This window comes from Lycium ferocissimum, chromosome 1, assembly GCF_029784015.1.
Source record: "Lycium ferocissimum isolate CSIRO_LF1 chromosome 1, AGI_CSIRO_Lferr_CH_V1, whole genome shotgun sequence".
In the NCBI taxonomy this organism is placed as follows: Eukaryota; Viridiplantae; Streptophyta; class Magnoliopsida; order Solanales; family Solanaceae; genus Lycium; species Lycium ferocissimum.
This window is the reverse complement of record NC_081342.1, coordinates 68,675,173-68,697,672: the sequence shown is the minus strand read 5'-3', so window position 1 is coordinate 68,697,672 and position 22,500 is coordinate 68,675,173. Positions and strand designations below refer to the sequence as shown.

General features: G+C 36.7%; 2 long non-coding RNA genes across 3 annotated transcripts in view; one reads left to right on the top strand and one right to left on the bottom strand.

Annotated features, from left to right (window-relative positions):
- The window catches only part of LOC132058567 (uncharacterized), an 88,075-nt gene extending 81,068 nt beyond the window's left edge, over positions 1-7,007 (top strand). Inside the window, exon 2 of the long non-coding RNA XR_009415338.1 lies at positions 6,853-7,007. This is a non-coding gene — a long non-coding RNA (uncharacterized LOC132058567). The remainder of the gene's footprint in view (positions 1-6,852) is intronic.
- A 9,760-nt stretch (positions 7,008-16,767) lies between these two features.
- LOC132058539 (uncharacterized) lies at positions 16,768-18,705 on the bottom strand. Of its 2 annotated transcripts, none has more exons than XR_009415332.1 (2): positions 17,829-18,705; positions 16,768-17,592 (listed from the first exon to the last, which is right to left on the bottom strand). It is a non-coding gene; the product is annotated as an uncharacterized LOC132058539 (long non-coding RNA). The 2 variants fall into 2 exon arrangements; XR_009415333.1 differs by having other exon boundaries at positions 16,768-17,583.
- Positions 18,706-22,500: the final 3,795 nt, after the last annotated feature.

Sequence of the window (22,500 nt, the reverse complement as noted above, 5' to 3'; positions counted from 1 at the left end):
GAAGGATTCTACGGTCAGGTATATGGGCCGTATAAATTATACGGTCCGTATATATAACCGTACAATCCCCAATTTTTTGAGGATTTGTCCTTATCGTTTTGTTTGATCTCGAATCCTTATGGAACCTTCTTGGCAGTTGTTTAACATTTCCTTAATGATCTAATGAACCTCATAACTCATCGTCAAGGCCTTACTAAATATCTGTTAGCTCGATAACTGCGAAATCTTCCCCAACCACAACTTGTACTTCGCTTCCTTTTACGAACTTAGTTTCACCAAGTCGTATAAATGGAAAATCTTATCGCACATACCTTAAAGTTGCCAAACACCCTCTTATAGCTATGAGAATTCCGCATTCGCCTTAAGCTTGCGCTAGTCTACCTACGACACCACGACATGAAATTTCTGAGGTGTAACAAGAAAAGTACCAAAAGATAGCAAGTCGAGAGTAGTGACACTTGCTGACACCGCTGAAGCTGAGAGTCCGACTGCAGTTGCTCTCCAATAACTCTGTCAGGGCCTGCAGCACGAAATGTAGCATCCCGTGCAAGGGGAAGTCAGTACGGATAAAAGTACTGAGTATGTAAGGCTGGAGTCAATGACATAAGAATAACGGAGATATAAAGAGAATAGAGGTAAGAGGTAACCTGCCATCTGTTATGCCCTATTTTGAACGGATCCAAGATAGTTTGTAAGTTCCCGATTCTTCTAACTGGTTTAAAAGGGTTAGAGTCGCCACCTTATTTTTTAGGAAAATCAGGAAACCTATATGTATTTGTGTGTCTACTCCATTTTAGTCCACAAAACCTATGAGATTCTAGATAAGAGTTTTAGTTACTTGGAGGGGAAGGTATTAAGCATCCCTCAAAGCCTGTTCGAAGACAGTCCTTAAAATTAGTCTAACTGAATACTGAAAGGGGGGGGGGGGGTTATCTATCCGTTTATCATTATTATTACATGTTTTCAAAATGTTATGACTTCATGGAAAGCTACACTAGGTGATAATATACTAAGTATATACAGTGTATAGAAATGTATTTATATCAAGTATCAAATATCTATAAAGAATGTATATATATAAAAAAGGAATGTATAAAGGAGTATAAAAATGTACCTTGTAAGTATAAAAGTGTATCTATTGGTATAGAGAGTGTACATCTATTGGTATAATGTTAGTGTAAAGAATATAGACAACTATATAAAGAATGTATAAAAGAGTATAATAGAATATGAAAGAATATATGTATATTAAACATACAAAGAATGTAATGTATATTAAACATATATATTAAAAAAATGTGTAAAAGGTTGTATAATAAGTATATAAGGAGTGTATATTGTTAGTATAAAGAATATATATTATAACAAAAGTAAAAAGTGTAAAAGGGTATGTAGAGTAATGTGTCAAAGTATATAAATATATAAAAAGTTGAATATGAGCGAATATAAATCATATAGTGTAAAGAACTGTATTTAGGAAAAGTATTTGAAAAATGAGAAAGTTAATTGAGTTGTATCTTCTTTCACGTAAAGGGATGATTTTGTTTTAAGAGCTAATCAAAGAATAGAAAAAACGTATTTGAGAATTAAAAAATATTTATGAAAGAATTACTTGTAAAAAAGGTTGAATATTTAAGGAAAACTAAAGATATATGTATGAAAAGTATATTGATAAAGAATGTGCTTTGAAACAAAGAATGAACTAATGTTTTTGTCTAAATGTCAAAAGTGAGTTAATTAACCGAGTGTTTATATCGAGTCAATCTAATCAATTTATGAAAGTGTGGATGGCCTAAGTCTTGCCTAAAGCGAATAACGAACTTTAAAGTTAAACATAGAAGTGACAAGTAATTAAATATCAGCCCAACATTAAAGTGAAGTTTTCACTACTCTAAGTTTATGTTTTGTACAATTTTAAATAATGCGCGAAAGTAAATACAAACAAAGATTCGATGAAGTCTTCGGGTATCGTCTTCGAGATGTGCACTTGGTAAAAATGTTAGTAAGAAAATAAATAACTATCTAATGAATTAAAGAAATAATAAATTAACTTAAAAAAAAAACCCGTCTTTTGTACATGGGAGACCTTGGAAATCGACGAAAATTTCTTCATCGGCCATTTCAACTTTAGTATTTGCCCAAATCAATCTAACAAATGATAAGAAAAAGTGTAAAATGTCAACAGGGGCAGAACGATCGTAGCGAGTTGGTCGAGAAAAGTTGAACACAATACCATTGGCAATCGGAGAAGTGTTTCTGGCCACAACCGATATTATTTAGTAATAAAAATGTCAGAAATAGTTTCTGGAGAATATTGTGTATCTTGTTCGTTATTAATTTAATAAAAAATGCCACTAACGGGAGAAATGGTCAAAGCAGTCTAGGAATTAGCACAGTCACAGTGCACAACAACCATACAGAGAAAAAAATGAAGTAATAAAAAGAAAGCAACGATTTCCCAGCGAAGTAAACAACGGGGAGTCACAGTGCACAACAACCATGCTGATAAGAAAATGTTGTATACGAGTACATAAGAGGTGGCACTGAGGTTGTTGTATTGGTTGAATTGAGTCCCATTGTAATATAAATCCCTTAGCTATGGTATTTTTGACGCATTTGCTGAACTAAGGATCAGAAACTTTAAGAGTAAATTGAAGAAAAGGAATTATTAAAGAAGAGGTTTGAGATGCTTTTGATACAAGTACAAGAATTACGGTTAGTTAGCCAAGTTCCAGAAGTCCAATTGAAGGAAAGAGAAATTAAGAGAGACATTTCGGTGTTAAACTAGCTAAAAGATAAAGTACCGCAAAGATTAATTCGACTGCTATAGAAAGCAAAGGATGCTAAAATGTGACCAGTCTTGAGGTTATCTTTAAGGGAGGAAGAATAAGAATAAGTAACCTCCAAGAAGACAAAGGCCTGGGACATCTGTAAAATGTTAGAAAGATACGTGGATATCGAAGAGAACAAGAATTTCTGAATAAAAAGAATATGGGATCATAATTGGATAAAAGTATGTGGTAAGTACTGGATGAAAGGGCATACAAGAGTGTAAACAACGAAGGCTAAAGACACAATGAGAATGATAAAGCATAAAGAGTTAGTAGACAGAAAGATAATAACAAAAGAGACGACCTTGAGTATGGGCGTAAATTTTGGCCACAAAAGAAGAAGGATAAACTGCGTAATTCAGATAAGTTCAGTTTTAAATGAGCAAGTAAGACTGCAAGTAAGTAAAGTAAATACCGACAAATACAGGTAAGAATATTGACATCTACCTCAGAGCGAACTCTATCTCAACATTCGAGGATGAATGTTTTTGAAGGGGGGAGAATGTTACATCCTGCACTTTCAGTGTTACACCCCGTATCTCAAAGAAGGATTGGTTAAATTTGAATGTAAGTATGTCGAGATATGACTAGGTAAAACAACGTTGGAGTGTGTGGAATGAAGCATTATTAAATATATTGTTTAAGTAAATGATGAATTATGATCTTATAAGACGTAACCGGGAAGGAAAACCTTGGAACCAATGGAAATGACCATTACCAAGTATGATTAGTGAAAATATCATGTATGGAGAGTTTCGGAAGATTTCGAGATCAAGCAAATCGAGGAAAATAAGTTTGATAAAAATTTGGAAAAAGTTGGCAGGATTTTGGGCAGATTTTTAATCAATTTAGAGGGATATATCTCCTAGTATAGTAGAAGTTTTAAGGTGTTTCAAAAGCCTAAAATGAAGTTCGTCGAGTCTAGTTTCCAACACAATGAACCGCTCATCGATACGACATCGGAGTAGAGAATTATAGACGTTACAAGTTAGGCGGACAGAGTAGGTCGCCCTGCTACAGTGATGCCGACTTTGGCACACTATATAAGGGGCAAAACCCCATTTTTTCTTCACAAAAAATTTCCCAAATGCTCTCGAAAGTTCATCAAACATATGAGAGCCTGTAAATCATATAAAAGTGAGGATTTTGAGTAATTTCAAGTTACGGAGTATTAATCGAGGTCCGGACAACATATAGTGTGATTATAGTATCGTATTGCGGTGGATTTCGGCTTGGATTCAAGGTGGATATTGGAGATATTATTGTTCTAAAAAGGACAAGTTATGAATCTCTCTTTATTGGTATCAATTTCAGCCTCTTTGCGGAAATAAAGTTATTAAATAGTAGTATCACAAGTTGGTTAGTTGAGAAATTTGGAACACATCGTGTGGGATGTTTTAGGAAATATATTGATATGGATAATGGTGTTGATGATGTTGGTATTGTTGTTTTTGATCGGTTGTTGATATTATGATTTCGAGCTAGGAATATAAACAGGGGAGATCTTTGCTCTAATTTCGGCAGATTCTAAATGGATTTAAATTAAGGGTTTAAGACGAGGGTATGAAGATGAGCCTAAAAATAGTATGAATGGTTGTATATGTAGATTATAAGGCTAAGAATGATCTTAGGTGAATTGCAAGTAGGAAGTAAGTTGGAAGTCGAGAAATTATCTTCCAGGTATGTTAAGGCTATTCCTCTTTCTCTTAAAGGCGGCTATTCCTCTTTCTCTTAAAGGCATAATTCTTTTCCTATGAACGCATACATGACTTGCATAATACCTGATTTCTGAAAATACTAGCAGTTCATGATTTTCAAGATCCTTATGATGCTAAAGACGAATGTTTTCTATAAGGACCATGAGGACGATTTTGATGATCCCATTTCCAGAGATTCCAAAGTTATGGTCTTAATGTCATTATGAGATTACTGAGCTGGTTTAAAGATTTTTGATATAGTTGTTGATGTTGATCTCATCTTATGATTTTCCTCAAAAGGCATGATTCCTTATATGTTTTCATAACTCTCTTACTTCCAAAAGTTAGAAGTTCATGATTCTTAAAAACTTCTTATGATACTTAAGAGGAGATGTTTTCTATGATGAACATGATGATGATCTTAATTCTAGAAATTCCAAACCTTATGATTTTAATGCTATTATGAGATTATTGAGCTTATTTCATGATTTTCTCAATTTTATTTATTGTTGTTGATCTCACCTGATAATAATTACTTCTTCAAGGTGGGATAAATGATGATGATTGATCCATAATATAATCGGAGGCTACAGACCATACGTCACTCCGATATAGTTGTGGATTTTGATTGGGCTCTAATGAATGCTTTGTATATATGTATGTATTTTCTCACACCGCGCCGCGCTATAGTCGGCCGAGCATGGCACATAGATATGCACACCACTGCAGTGGGCATGTTATGATATTTCCCCGGACGCGAGAGGCTTGGACGCAAGCTAATGATGATAAAATCGAGCCTTAATGGCCGGCAATGATACTATGTATATGTATAAAAATGTTTTTTTTTAAAAGGCTAAGTATGCATGGCACCCGCCTTATGAGGCATCCAGATGTACAGGTTATCTCTCTTATTCCATGTTACCTTTTATATCTATATTATGTTTTTATTCATGTCTTACATACTCAATACATTATTCGGATTGACGTTCCTTCTTGTGGACGCTGCGCTCATACCCGCAGGTAGGCAGGGAGACGGATCAGACTCGTAGGTGTTCTATCAGCGAATTCTCAGGAACACTCCACTTACTTCGGAGCTGCAGTCTATTTGGTATTGTCCTTATTATCATTTGTATTCTATGTACAGGCTCGTAGACGTGTGTGTACAGTTAGATGTTTTATAGAACGTGTGTACAGTTAGATGTTTTGTAGTTCCACCGATTCATATTGTTGTATCATATATTGGTAGCCTCGTCGGCCTTATTTTGAGCTCTTGATACTTTACTGTTAGGCTTGCTGGCTTTATGATATACGTTATGTTGTGGTGACCTTGTCGGTACGCATATGAACCTATGTGCTGAATGATCGGATATTCCTGTGTTGGGCCTTTTCTGCGTGCAGGTGTTCTTTGAGTTATGGTTTATAATTTTCAAAGTAATGGATAAGTCAGGTGGTTCCCGGCCAACAGGTCGGAGCCCGTCATACTCCTCGTAGGGGTGTGATAAATTGGTATCAGAGCAGTTCATCCTAGGGAATGTCTACGAGCCGTATCCAGTAGAGTCTTATTTATGGGTGTAAGTGCGCCACACTTATAAACAAAAGGCTACAGGGCATTTAGGAACCATTGACCTTTCTTTCTTATCTTAGATCGTGCCATAGAGCTAAATCATAGGATGTGATGTCCCTGATCCTTACCTGTCATGACCCAACCCCGTAGGCCATGACTAGTGCCCGAGCTGGGCACTCATATACATATATGTTAGACATAATCAAACTAAAACTAAACATAGCCTGGGAACGTGCGAAAACATAACGTTATCTCAGGACATCACATACATATATCAAGGCAACCTGTCTCCTGAGGAGTCACAACCATAAAAAAAATAACATAGTACACAAGCCGACAAGGCTGTCATAACGTATGGGAACTTCCCAACTATACATACGCAAGCCGACAAGGCTTCCATTACATACAACATCCCAAAATATGAATATACGCAAGCCGACCAAGGCTATCACTACGAGCGGGAACGTCCCAAAATGCAAGTCATGCTAACACAGCCGAACAACATCTATATACAACCCACACATATGTCTACAGACCTCTAAGAGTATCAACAGTAACATATGACGGGACAGGGCCCCGCCGTACCCCTGGATAAACATATATATACATCAAAAGGATCTGTACCAAAAGTCTAGGCTCCGGGACAATGGAGCACTCCAAGACAGCTGAATAGAAGTCCTAAGCTGGCGGATCACCAAAGCGAGTATCTGCACCTGCGGGCATGAAACGCAGCCCCCCGAAGAAAGGGGGTCAGTACGAGATAAAGCATGAAATACAATAAGAAGGATCATAACTGAAGTAGAGATTCCAGCAGACAAGTATAATAATCAAGAAATCATTGTACCTGTGCCTTACGAAACAAAATCATGCATGTCATTATCATATACCGTACTCGGCCCATTATGAGACTCGGTGCCATATCATCATATCATCATATACATATACCGTACCTGGCCCTCTAGTAAGGGACTCGGTGAATAAAGATGTGTACACGTATACCGTACCCGGCCCATCATGGGACTCGGTGCCATAATCATATCATCGTATCATCACATCATCATATCATCATATCATCATATAACGTACCCGGCCCTCTAGTGAGGGACTCGGTGAATAATGTAGTGAAACTGTGCACGAATACATACCCAACCCGGGACTCGGTGAATGATACAATAACAGTATGCACGAGTAGAATATCATGAGCAGCCATATGCAATTAAATCATCATCTGAGACTCAACAGAATAAGTAGACTAACTAACACTCGAATATCAAGGCAATAGCCATGTTAAGTATTCTTTGAATGTCAATATGAACTATATCAAATAGAGCCTCAGGAATCATATGTCATGTATTAAGATAATGCAAAACAGCTATTGAAAGTCAAGGACATTAATTGTCATAGAGTATTTAAGAATAGGAACTTTTACATCCCAACTACTATCCAACGTATAGAGGATTCGAGGGGCAATAACTCAATCACTTAAGAGTTCTAATATCAAGAAGTGAATCATGAATTACACTCAAGACTTATGAATAGGATTACCCTAAAGCTCATATCATTCATCACCTAAATCTAAGACATCCAAAAGAAAGAAGGGATAACTTTACATACCTGTTAACGACTAATCGCAAACCCGTTCGCTTCGTCGCCCCTTTTAACCTATTTAATATAAAAGTAACGCTATCGTTAGTACTATACTTTCTAGTTCGTAATTCCGCAGCTCATCGCTTATAGAACTTATTCCTTAACTCATACTTTCTCGTTTGGGGTTTTTCATTAGTTAAGGACTTAACGAAAAATCGGGCAGCATTTTCCCTATATATTCGCCTAACCCGAATTTCCAATTATTCTCTTGTCATCACAGAAATACCAACAGTAGAGATATACCTACAAAATTCTTACAATTCAGCCCACAAACAATTCTAACAACCCAACAACATTTCTGAATCCATTTCAACCCACAATTTCATATAACATCAATTTTATGCCTTTTTCTTACTTCCAATTTCGTCCAATCCAATTTTAATAATTCCATTGCAACACTATTAACACAATTACACCACAAAATAAGAAATTCTTACGAAATTTTTCTCGGAGGAATTTCTACGCTCAATTGCTCCAATTTTACAATTTCTTCTTCCCCAACTTAATTTCCAATGTTGCTATCACCTCCTTGAACTTGTAATGCACTTGAAACTTGATCAAAATATTCAAGAATCAAAAAAATTTTCAACACCATGGCTGGCCGAGAGCAGCCATGGATGAATTGTGATTATTTTCCTCTAAGTTTAATTTCTTGAAAATGAAATCAAAATGTGAATTTGTTCACCATTGTTCATATATATATATATTCTTGCCTATAGGGTGACACGTGCCTCCTCCCTTGTGACTCACTAATCCACTTCTTGGTTATTTTTTGTAATTCGGGTGGGGCCCACTTTAGTAATTAGGCTTAATTAATTTTAATTAATCACTAATTCTCACTTAATAATCTAATCACAATTAATTAATCCCTAACCTCTAATAATATTTTTACACTAAATAAAATTTGTAAACAATTTATGTTCTAATTAAAATTGAAAATTAAAGGTTCCTATTTCGTATCCGAAAATGATCCCCTCTCTAATTTGAGTCGATTCTCTTGCGAATAACTCGACGTATAAAAATACGGAATATGACATAACCCAAATGTTTTCATCATGGATAAGCAGTTGATTATGCCACTACGATGAAATTGCTAAGAATTGAAGTTGTTCATTCGAAAGGTATGTTTCCTATTTTATTAATATGAATAGACGTTGATATAAGAACTTGAGCAAGATATTATGGGTATTTGTGATTGCTCTGTGGGGCATTGGATGTGTTTTCTAGGCTGTCTGCAGGAATGGGGTAGTATGAATTATAAAGGAAACTCTGCCGAAACTTTAACAAAATGAATTGTTTGCATGTCTATAGAGAAAGAGTAAAGGGAAAATGTGACCATCAGCCGCTTGGTAAGTCATGATTGAAGGAACAACTATGAGATGCTTTCAAAGAGAAGTTTTAGAGTGATTTTAATTTAATTTAAAGGAGGAACCCTAGAGAGAAAAATGATTAGTAGTTAAGAAACTGAGATGAGTTGCATCTGAGATTTCAGAGGATTGCGACCTATTGGAAACATGAAGAAAGTTGACATTAGAAACTCAAATACAGTATTACGATTTATAGATTAGATTGGTTAGTGAGAGATAATAAAGTGATATTGACATGGAAAAGGAAGTTAACGAGTACGGGAAAGTTCCACCCTAGAAGTATATATATATATATATATATATATATATATATATATTTATTTTGTACTCATAGTGGAATATTCTACAAACTTCTAAGTAGATATTATTAAGTGGCAAACGGGAAAGAGCACTTTAAGAGCAAAGGAAATCAAGGAGGACCTTGAGGACAGAAGTACGAGAAAATGTAGTTATAAATTAATTAAAGGAAATTATGTGGTCGGTGACGATAAGAGAAAGCTTAATAAATTAGTAAGGTTGGCCAAAGGTAGACAGTGATGGCATACGACAGTGGACTTGGAATAGAGATGTGATTATAAAGGAAATAGGACAAATATATGAGGAATAGACGCACATACGAGCAAGCTATGGTATCGTAAAGGGAATAAGAAATGAACGAAGGAAGAAAGAAAAGGGTTTATTTTACTAAAATTTCATGATGAGAATAAGAATCGGCGGGCCATTATAAGGATTATGACGCATGATTATGATACAAACAATTAGTTAAGAGAAACTATGGGACACTATGAGCTAAATAAAGGAAAGGACGAATCGTGAGAATGAATGAGAGAGAGTATTGACTTGTCTTTGGTATGGTATAAACCCAACTCGGAATCGGGAACTAAGAGTAAGAAGAATCTCAAGGGTACTGGTAAAAGGATGGCTATGAAGGAAAATTGCGGCTGAAGGAGCATGGTATAGTTAGGCATTCTATAAGCAGCCTAAGGAATTCCGATGTCACCATTGATTCATTAACCTAGGGGACTATTAGGCATGAAGGAAGGAAGTGGTTTGAGTTGTGTCCAATATGTATGGATGACTTGATACAAGAATCCAGTTAGCAAAAGAGAAATAAGTCAACACATGCGATGTAAGTAACTCCGGCATTACATGGACTAGAGGAGTTGAAGGATCACTAGGGTCGGCCAAATAACTACCAAAGACGGTCAATACTAGAATGTTACTGGTATATGAGAATATTCTTAGACGAATTAGAATATTCCCAAGTACAAAAGAAGGAAATGTACCGGGTTGAAGGAGTCAAAATTCGAGATGAACTAATATAGCAAGGATGTGCTAAAGAAAAGTGGAAATGGACTAAATGCAAGTATATTATGAGATAGACATAGGAAAGGACGCATGACAAGATAATGAAGGTTTAGAAAATCAAGGAAATAAGTTTTGTCAATGCAATATGTTTTGTTTCGGGCTATGATTCGAATTGCTCGTACCAGAGAAATTTTTGGTTACAATTAAATATGCAGTAAACGTGCCCCAAAAAGGTAACAGAAGAAATGACCAAGGATAAGTATCAGGGACAATCGAGATTAGTAAAGAGAAATCGTAGCCTTTGGAAGAGATGAGAGTTTTAAAAGAGGAATATTTATAGGAATTTCAATGATCGTCAAAACAAAGAAAGACAGTATGCCTATGGATAGCGTGACAGCAGTACTGCCTGAGACTAGAAATACCTCATGCGTTGTGAAATCATAAGTCACCGTTTATATTAAATCGTGAAGAGTATATGTCATAGAACCATATAAATAATCGTCTTGATGAAACGGCTATTAAAATGGTGTGGGGACGATAATAAATATTTGAAGAAGAATGGAAGCTAGTTAAGTTTTAATTAGCCACTGGTATAGGAGAGCCAAGGACTTAAATAGGGAAGCATACTCGTTTTAAAAGGAAGTCGTGATTCAATAAGATTTTATTTTAGTCTTATGTTTATGAGTTATTTTGCAATAATGTTACGATTGGAGGAGAGGAAATTGGAGGAAAGATTCAACCATGGATTTGACGATATTTTGAATAGTAAATTAGCTTGAGATATGATCATTAGTATGTTGTGGGTATAATTTTTTTATGAGGGATAACAATGATGATAAGAAAATCTTTGTATACAAGTATATAAGGGGTGGCGCTGAGGTTGTTGTATGGGTTGAATTGAGTCCCATTTGAATATAAATCCCTTAGCTATGGTATTTTTAACGCATTGGATGAGTAATCTGAAGTAGAGTAATTAATGAGAATAATAAGCCATTAGCAAGGAAATGCTATTGCAAGCCATCTGGGCGCTACCATAGGTGGAACTATGATGACATTGTAAGGAATTAAGGAGGTCGACAAAAGCATTAAAAAGGAGATGAGATGATATATATATAAAATCGATTAGTACTAAGAGGGATAATATAAAGTAGCACTAGAGAAGCAAGCAAGGAAAAGTGTCATATCCAAATAAGAAAGTTCTCCACCAGTAAAGAAATAGAGGGCTGCGAAACAGGAGGGACTAAGTCAACGGAAGTTGAAGTCATGGAAGTAGATGAAGATAAGATTGCAGGAAAAGGATTCAAGGATATAAATAAAGGAGATGGACATTTAAGGAATTAAGAGATCCACTTGATTGATAAACCAAAATGACAGATAATTGCGTCAAACTATGGGAAAGACTTATTAAGTTAGAATCGGGCAAAGGTTAAAAGTAGAAGGAGAAACCCAAAGGAAATTATCAAAGGATATCAATTTTGATTGGAACAAGGTGGTGACAATAAGACTTCATAGAACAAGCAATATGATGGCTCTTATTGGAAAAAGGGATGAATGAAGGTTACAGACAAAGGAAAGAATAAAAAGATTCAAATTCACTGCATGACTAGGAATCTTGGTTATTCTTCGATAAATTTCTGAATTCACCCCTAAATTATTAGCCGAACTAAGGATCAGGAATTTTAAGAGTAAATTAAAGGAAAGGAATCATTAAAGAAGAGGTTTGAGATGCTTTTGATATAAGTACAAGAATTACCGTTAGTTACCAAGTTCCAGAAGTCCAATTGAAGGAAAAAGAAATTAAGAGAGACATTTCGATGTTAAACTAGCTGAAAGATAAAGTACCGCAAAGATTAATTCGACTGCTATAGAAAGCAAAGGATGCTAAAATGTGACCAGTCTTGAGGTTATCTTTAAGGGAGGAAGAATAAGAATAAGTAAACTCCAAGAATACAAAGGCTTGGGACATCTGTAAAATGTAAGAAAGATACGTGGAGATCGAAGAGAACAAGAATTTCTGAATAAAAAGAATATGGGATCAAAATTGGATAAAAGTATGTGGTAAGTACTAGATGAAAGGGCATACAAGAATGTAAACAACGAAGGCTGAAGAGACAATGAGCATGATAAAGCATAAAGAGTTAGTAGACAGACAGATAATAAGAAAAGAGACGACCTTGAGTACGGGCGTAAATTTTTGCCACAAAAGAAGAAGGATAAACTGCGTAATTCAGATAAGTTAAATTTTAAATGAGAAAGTAAGACTGCAAGTAAGTAAAGTAAATACCGATAAATACAGGTAAGAACATTGACATCTACCTCAGAGCGAACTCTACCTCAATGTTTGAGGACGAATGTTTTTGAATAGAGGTAGAATGTTCCTGCACTTTCAGTGTTACACCCCGTATCTCAAGAAGCCTTTGGTTAAATTTGAATATAAGTATGTCGAGATATGACTAGGTAAAATAACTTTGGAGTGTGAGGAACGAAGCATTAATAAATATATTGTTTAAGTAAATGATGAATTATGATCTTGTAAGTTGTAATCGGGAAGGACAACCTTGGAACCAAAGGACATTACCATTATCAAGTATGATTAGTGATAAATATCATGTATGGAGAGTTTCGAAAGATTTCGAGATCAAGCACATCGAAGAAAATAAGTTTGACAAAAATTTAAAAAAAGTTGGCAGGATTTTAGGCAAATTTTTAGTCAAATTTGGAGGGATATATCTCCTAGTATAATAGGAGTTTTAAGGTGTTTCAAAAGCCTAAAACTAAGTTTGTCAAGTCTAGTTTCCAACATGACAAACCACTCATTGATACGATATCGAAGTAGAGAATTATGGACGTTACAAATTAGGCGGGCAGAGTAGGTCGCGCTGCTACAGTGGTGCTACAGTGATGCCGATTGTGGCACACTATATAAGGGGCAAAACCCCATTTTTTCTTCACAAAAAATTTCCCAAATGCTCTAGAAAGTTCATCAAACATATGAGAGCCTATATATCATAGAAAAGTAAGGATTTTGAGTAATTTCAAGTTACGGAGTATTAATCGAGGTCCGGACAACATATAGTGTGATTATAGTATCGTTTTGCGGTGGATTTCGGCTTGAATTCAAGGTGGAAATTAGAGATATTATTGTTCTAACAAGGACAAGGTATGAATCTCTCTTTATCAGTATCAATTTTGGCCTCTTTACGGAAATAAAGTTATTAAATAGTAGTATCACAAGTTGATTAGTTGAAAAATTTGGAAAACATCGTGTGGGATGTTTTAGAAAATATATTGATATGGATAATGGTGTTGATGATGTTGGTATTTTTGTCGTCGATTGGTTGTTGATATTATGATTTCGGGCAAGGTATATAAACAGAGGAGATCTTTTGTAGAATTTCGGCAGCTTCTAAATGGATTTAAATTAAGGGTTTAAGACGAGCGTATGAAGATGAGCCTAACAATAGTATGAATGGTTGTATATGTAGATTACAAGGCTAAGAATGATCTTAAGTGAATTGCAAGACAGGAAGTAAGTTGGAAGTCGAGAAATTATCTTCTAGGTTTGTTAAGGCTGTCCTTCTTTCTCTTAAAGGCATGATTCTTTTCCTATGAACGCATACACGACTTCCATAATACCTGATTTCTGAAAATACTAGCAGTTCATGATTTTCAAGATCCTTATGATGCTAAAGATGAATGTTTTCTATAAGGACCATGAGGACGATTATGATGATCCCATTTCTAGAGATTCCAAAGTTATGGTTTTAATGTCATTATGAGATTACTGAGCTGGTTTTAAGATTTTTGAGTATAGTTGTTGATGTTGATCTTATCTTATGATTTTTCTCAGAAGGCATGATTCCTATTTTATGATTCCATATATGTTTTCATAGCTCTCTTACTTCCAAAAGTTAGAAGTTCATGATTCTTAAAAACATCTTATGTACATAAAAGGAGATGTTTTCTATGATGAACACGATGATGATGATCATAATTCTAGAAATTCCAAATCTTATTATTTTAATGCTATTATGAGATTATTGAGCTTATTTAATGATTTTCTCAATTTTATTCATTGTTGTTGATCTCACCTGATAATAATTGCTCCTCCAAGGTGGGATAAATGATGATGATTGATCCATAATATAATCGGAGGCTACCGACCTTACGTCAATCCGATATAGTTGTGGCTTTTGATTGGGCTCTCATGCATGCTTTATATATATATATATATATATATATATATATATATATATATATATATATATATATATATATATGTGTGTGTGTGTGTGTGTGTGTGTGTGTGTGTGTGTGTGTGTGTGTGTGTATGTATTTTCTCGCACCGCGGCTGCGCTATAGTCGGTCGAGCTTGGCACGTAGATGTGCACACCACTGCAGTAGACATGTTATGATATTGCCCCGGACGCGGGAGGCTCGGACACGAGCTAATGATAATAACACCGAGCCTTAATGGCCGGGCATGATACTATATATATGACACCGAGCCTTAATGGCCGGGCATGGTACTATATATATGTATAAAAATGTTTTTTTAAAAGGCTAAACATGCATGACATCTGTCTTATGAGGCATCCAGATGTACAGGTTATCTCTTTTATTCCATGTTACCTTTCATATCTATATTACAGTGTTATTCATGCCTTACATACTCAGTACATTATTAAATGCGCGTTTTTTCTTGTGGACGGCATTGCGCTTATGCTCGCGGGTAGGCGGGGAGACGGATCGGACTCGTAGGTGTTCTATCGGCGAATTCTCAGGAGCACTCCACTTACTTCGGAGCTACAGTCTATTTGGGATTGTCCTTATTATCATTTGCATTCTATATAGAGGCTCATAGATGTGTGTGTACAGTTAGATGTTTTGTAGAATGTGTGTGTACAGTTAGATATTTTGTGGCTTCACCAATTCATATTGTTGTATCATATATAGGTGGCTTCGTCAGCCTTATTTTGAGCTCTTGATACTTTATTGTTAGCCTTGTCAGCTTTATAATATACATTATGTTGTGGCGACCTTGTCGGTCCGCATATAAACCTAGGTCTTTGAATGATCGGATATTCCTGTCTTTGGGCCTTTTTTGTGCGCAGGTGTTCTTTGAGTTATGGTTTATAATGTTCAAAGTGACGAATAAGTCAGGTGGTTCCCGGCCTACGGGTCGGAGCCCGTCATACTCCTCGTAGGGGTGTGACAAGTTTGTATCGATTCCAAAGAAGTAACTTAATGACGATAAACATGATAACATACCAAGAATCAATCAAATAATTGAGACATCAAGATTTAAGCTACATGATATGGGAATGGAGTGATTTTATTATGGAACGCTCATATTGATACTCTAGTTGGATTCGTGCCAAGGAAAGAGAGAGAAACAAACACCTTACATACCTTATTCGTCAAGCTCCTACTCAGGGAATCCTTTACTCCGATGCTCGCCCTTCACCCAACCTATATAGCGGGAAATACATTTTTAATCATGCTTTCATCATATTTCCCATCAACTTGTGTGTACTAGTTATCGAAGATTAATTTGAGTTACGAAAATTTGGGCAGCAACTCCCCGATATTATCTACTTCCTCCAAATACCAAAACAACTCCCAAACAATACCAATAACATCAATAACAGTATTATCAAAATTCTACGAGATAAATATGTACAATTACATCCAAACTATCTTCAAATCTCAATCCATACGCCAACATAACAATTTATAACCCTTATTCTCGTAATTATTCCTAAATCATTATTAAGAAAGAGAGATTTGTACCTTATCCTTGCTAGAATAAGAGGATCTTCAACATTTACTTTGTTTCCAAGCCAATTCTAACACAAAACGAAACTATAATCGTGACTACACGTTGTCCGGACCTCGATTAATACTCCGTAACTTGAAATTACTCAAAATGCTCACTTTTATGTGATATATAAGCTCTCATATGCTACCTGAACTTTCTAGAGCTTTTTAGGGAATTATTATGGAGAAAAATGGGGGTTTTAACCTTTATATAGTAGGTTGAAGTCGGTGGCACTGTAGCACTGTAGCAGCGCGCGACAGTGTGCGTCCGCACAGTGCAGTCCCCTGCTCGGCCCGCCTAACTTCTAACGTCCATAATTCTCTATGCCGACGTCGTGGTTTATTGCATTGGAAACTAGACTTCATGAACTTCAATTTAGGCTTTTGCTTTGCTTCAAAACTCCTCATATACTAAAAGATATTTGTCACGACCTGACTAGGGCCGCGACGGGTACCCGGGGCTAGCCACCGAGCACCGCTCGTTTCCTCACTCGTCATAACCAATTTACATTTCTTTATCATTCATAATCTCATAATCATAAGACAACCATTTTTCATTTGACAATACAAATGATTTTATATACATGTGCCCCTTAGGCCATCAAAATAACATATACAAATATAACATAGTAATCTTGTAAGACCATCTAACCCACACTGCGCGTCTACGAGCCTCTACTGACATATTATACATATAGACGGAATAAGACTCCGTCGTGCGCGAAATACATAAAAGAACAAAAAGAATAAACATAAGCACCTCCGAACAATGGAGTGCTCTCAATCAGCTGACAGCTACTAAGAATCTGGATCAAGCTCACCTCTCTGTCTACCTGTGGGCATGAACACAGCGTCCGAAGAAAACGGACGTCAGTACGAATATTGTACTGAGTATGAGAGGCATAAACAGTAACAATATATCAATGAAATATGAAGGCATCAATGAGATAAGGAGGCATCAAGAAAGAGCAATCTGTACTAGCTATCAAATATAACTGAAATAATGCATGCTGACTTACTCATAATCATTATCATGTCACGTATGTATACATATATAAGCTGCCCGTCCATATAGGTAAGGTGTGATAATGTATAAGCTGCCCGTCCATGTAGGAGCGGTGTGATAATCATAGCCTGCGTCCAGGCCTCCCGCGTCCGGGGTATAAGCTGCCCACTATAGTGGTGTGCACATCTACGTGCCTGCCCGGCCGACTATACCGCGGCGTGGTGTGAGAAAATACATACATATATATAAAGCATGCATAAGAGCCCAATCAAAAGCCATAACTATATCGGAGTGACGTAAGGTCGGTGGCTTCCGATGTCATTATGGAACATTCATTGATATCCTGCCTCACCTCGAAGGAATTAGCATATAAGGTGAGTGTAAGCAATAAATAGCATCATTAACATCACAGGATCATCACAACATGAGTATTGGGATTTCTATACTTTACTCTATTACTCATTACCTTGTGTGGCTAATTATGGACATAGACTCATATTTTTCGGAACTTAAGGAACTCATGGAGGAGGAAAAAAGAGTCAAGCTATAAGATTCATGCCATAGAAAGAAAGGACTAGCCTCGCATACCTTGAACTCTATCTAATGTCCAACGTCTACTTCTCGAGCTCGCAGGTCTAAAATTAAGATAACATAGGCCACAGTTAGATTATCCACATCACTTACTAACCAATCCAAGTACGAATGAAACTTAACAAAATTCGGGCAGCATTTCCCCTGTAAACTTAACAATCCTCAAAATTCCAACTTAGCCAAACATCAATAAAAATACCAACAACAACAATACCAACAACTTCATATCAAACTAGAATTAAATCCATTCTTAAATTACTCCCAAAATAGCCCAATATACATTCGGATGCCAATGCTTGTATACACTTCTTTATTTCCGTATATCCATAATATAACAGCAACAACTACAGCCAATCCCCCGATATTCTAGCCCAAAAAATAGTCCATAATGACCATAAAATAGTCCCCAAAATATCATCGTAAAACAGCCACAAATATTATACCAAACAGCTCCAAAATATAGTCACAAAATAGCCACGAAAATTACATAAAACAGTCCCAAAAGATTGTCACAAAACAACCACGAAAATTACATAAAACGGTCCCAAAATATTTTCACAAAACATCCACAAAAATTACACAAAACAGCCCAAAATATCGGCACAAAACAGCCCGGTATACGCTTTGTATACAATATCTTTATACACTTTATTCTCCCAGATTCAAGAACAATAACTTATCAACAACATCAACAACAATATCAACAACTATTATACATCATAACTCAGCTAATTCCATCCATTTAATCCACCTAAAACATCCCCTTAATCCATAAATCCTAACAAAACAACAAATGAGTTTATAATGCTATTTTCTCCGTTCTAATCCGTTAAAACTCTAAATAAACTTGTTAACAATGAAAAATGGACCTTAATATTACCTTAAGTATGCAGCAACCACTTCCACCCTCTCCTTCTTGGCTGATTTTTAGCTCAAATTGAAGGCAACGCGACGTACAACTCTTTTCTCTTCATGAGCTTCGCGGTTTGGGGCTTAGATTGTGATCAAAATTTGATTTCTCTCTCTACCTCTCCTCTCTCTCTCTATCTCTGAAAATTTTGGAAATTTTGGTCTAAAAAATAAAGGAGAAGCTGAAAATATTCATTAAATATCATGGATAATGGGCCTGACCCGAGTTGGAATTGGGTTGGGCCGAATTCACTGTTCAGCTCAACCTTTCTGCCTTAAAATGTCCATATCTCCTTATCTCGATGTCACATCTAGACCTACGACCTATGGTTGGAAAGATATTTTAATTATCTACAACTTTCATTCTGGGGGTTTTCTCAAATTCCCAAATCCTGATAGGGTTATGACCTCCCAAATTCAAATCACCCGAAAACGTATCTTAAAAATATTGTTTTGGAGGGATTTCACTTTGATTTGACTCAAGGGTCCTTCTTGGGTTGTGTTTAACTTCGCATATATTATTCATATAACTTGTCATATGTCCTTAAAAAAAATCTTGACATGTGGACCCCACCTCAGCTTAAGAATAATCCAACGTACGAAAATACGAGATATAACATCCTTCCCCCCTTTGGAACATTCGTCCTCGAATGTTAAAGTATCCGGGAATTTTACAAAAATTTTGCCAGAATTTTCCCTGTAATATGGCACTACCATCCTGTCACAACAACCCATAGTAATAACGTGCCTCATAGGACCATAATATAATAGCAACAGAATTTGGCCACACACAATGCATAAACAAGAAAGTGCACATACCTTATAACCTTGGTGTTTCATCATGAACCTCTTCTGGGGGTTGAAATAAGTGCGGATATGTGGATTTCATTTTCTCTTCTGCTTCCCAAGTCATTTCTTCCCGGTTGTTATTTCGCCACAACACTTTGACTGAAGCTACTTCCTTATTTCGAAGTCTTCGTACTTGCCTGTCTAAGATGGCAATAGGCACTTCTTCATATGCTAGCTTTTCTGTCACTTGCACATCATCTATTGGAAAAATCCTCGTAGGATCTCCAACACATTTACGGAGCATTGAGACATGAAAGACTGGATGGACTGATTCAAGCTTTGAAGGCAAGTCCAATTCATAGGCTACATGACCCACCTTGCAGATAATTCTATAGGGTCCAATGTATCGGGGACTCAACTTCCCTTTCTTACCAAATCTCATTACCCCTTTCATGGGCGACACTTTTAAAAATACCCAATCATCAACTTGAAATTCCAAGTCTCGTCGGCGATTGTCCGCATAAGACTTTTGGCGACTTTGGGCTGTCAACAATCGATCTCGGATCACCTTAACTTTTTCTGCCGCTTGCTGAATCAATTCAGGGCCTATTAGCCGTACTTCTCCTATTTCAATCCATCGGATTGGGGATCTGCATTTTCTCCCATATAGAGCTTCGTATGGAGCCATTTGAATCTTTGGAGTGATAGCTATTATTATAGGCAAACTCAATCAAGGGTAAGTGGTCTTCCAACTACCACCAAAATCTAATATGCATGCCCTTAACATATCCTCCAAAGTCTGAATAGTCAGCTCAGCCTGTCCGTCGATCTGCGGATGAAATGCCGTGCTAAACTTCACTTGGGTACCTAAGCACTCTTGAAAAGACTTCCAGAATTTAGCTATAAACTGTGCCCCTCTATCTGTAATAATAGATATTGAATACCATAGAGTCGCACAATCTCTTTGAGAAATAACCTGGTATAATCTTCAGCCGAATATGTGGTCCTGACTAAAAGAAAATGAGCTGCTTTTTTTAATCTATCCACAATCACCCATATAGAGTCATGTTTGCCTCGGGAACGGGGTAACCCTACAACGAAATCCATGTTGACCACTTCCCATTTTCATGTAGGGATTTCTATTGCTTGCAATAAGCCTCCTGGCTTCTGATGTTCAATCTTTACTTGTTGGCAGTTCGGACATTGAGCCACAAACTCTGCTATGTCTTTCTTCATGCCATCCCACCAATATATCATTCTAAGATCGTGATACATCTTTGTTGCACCTGGGTGAATAGAATACCGAGAATAGTGAGCTTTTTCTAAAATTCGACGGCGTAATTCCGCAACATCGGGAACACATAACCTGCCTCGATATCTAAGAATTCCTGTCATGGAAACTTCAAATGGGGACTTTTCTTTCTCACGAGATACATCCCTGTAATGACACATTCGCGGATCTTCATACTGGTGCTCTTCTATTTCAATATTCAAAGGCGAGGCTGTAGGATCATTAACACTAATTCCTGCGTTGCTCAAATCAATTACATGCACTCCAAGATTAGCTAAATGGCTAAGCTCACGAACCATCTCTTTCTTTTCTGAAGGAACTTCACTTACACTGCCCATTGATCGACGGCTAAGCGCATCGGCTACCACATTCGCTTTTCCGGGGTGATATAAAATATTTACATCATAGTCCTTCAATAATTCTAACCACCGCCTCTACCGTAAGTTCAACTTCCTTTGCTTAAAAATATACTGAAGGTTCTTGTGATCCGTATAAATATCGACGTGTACACCATACAAATAGTATCTCCACATTTTCAACGCATGAATAACTGCAGCCAATTCAAGATCATGGGTTGGGTAGTTCTTTTCATGTTTCGCAATTCGTCTCGAAGCGTATGCAATAACCCCGCCATCTTCGCACTAATACGCATCCTAACCCCACACCGTAAGCATCACAATATATAACATAACCATCTGGCCCTTCTGGAAGTGTTAAAACTGGAGCTGAGGTCAATCTGTCTTTCAACTCTTGAAAACTGCGCTTGCAATTATCATTCCACAGAAATTTGACTGATTTCTGGGTTAGCTTTGTTAATGAGGCTGCGATGGAGGAAAATCCCTCTACGAACCTTCTATAATAGCCTGCTAATCCCAGAAAACTATGCACTTCTGTAGGTGTTGTAGGCCTCGGCCAATTCCTTACAGCTTCAATTTTTTGAGTATCAACCCGTATGCCATCATCTGAAACAACATGACCTAAAAATGTCACAGATGTCACACCCCCGACGAGGAGTATGACAGGCTCCGACCCGTAAGCCGAAGTCACCTGACTTAACTGTTACTTGGACATCACAAACCACAACTCAAGAACGACTGCTCGCGGAAAAAAAAGGAAACAACATTAAGGTATTCGATAAATCAACACACACACACACACACACATATATATATATATATATATATATACACATGCGGACCGACAAGGTCACTACAACATCAAGTATATCTCAAAGCCGACAAGGCAATTAAAACCTGCCAAGAAGCCAAAACAAGGCCGACAAGGCCATACATAATATTTACATATCCCACAATGTCCATGATCCTCTAGAAGTAAACCTATGAACATATATTACACCAAAAGAAAAATACCAAAAGATAGCAAGCCCGGAGTAGAGGTACTTGCTAGTACCGCTGAAGCTGGGAAGTCCTACTGCGGTTGCTCTTTAACAAATCTGTCAGGGCCTGCAGCACGAAATGTAGCGTCCCGTACAAAGGGACGTCATTACGGATAAAGGTACTGAGTATGTAAGGTAGGAGGGCAACAACACCATTAAGATAAAATGGGACATTAGTATAGGCAAAAGAAAAATTGAACATCTGGAAGTAGCACAAATATGCAATGCATGATAAAATCATTTGTATGCTCATATGTATATATATCTGTATATAATAAATAGTA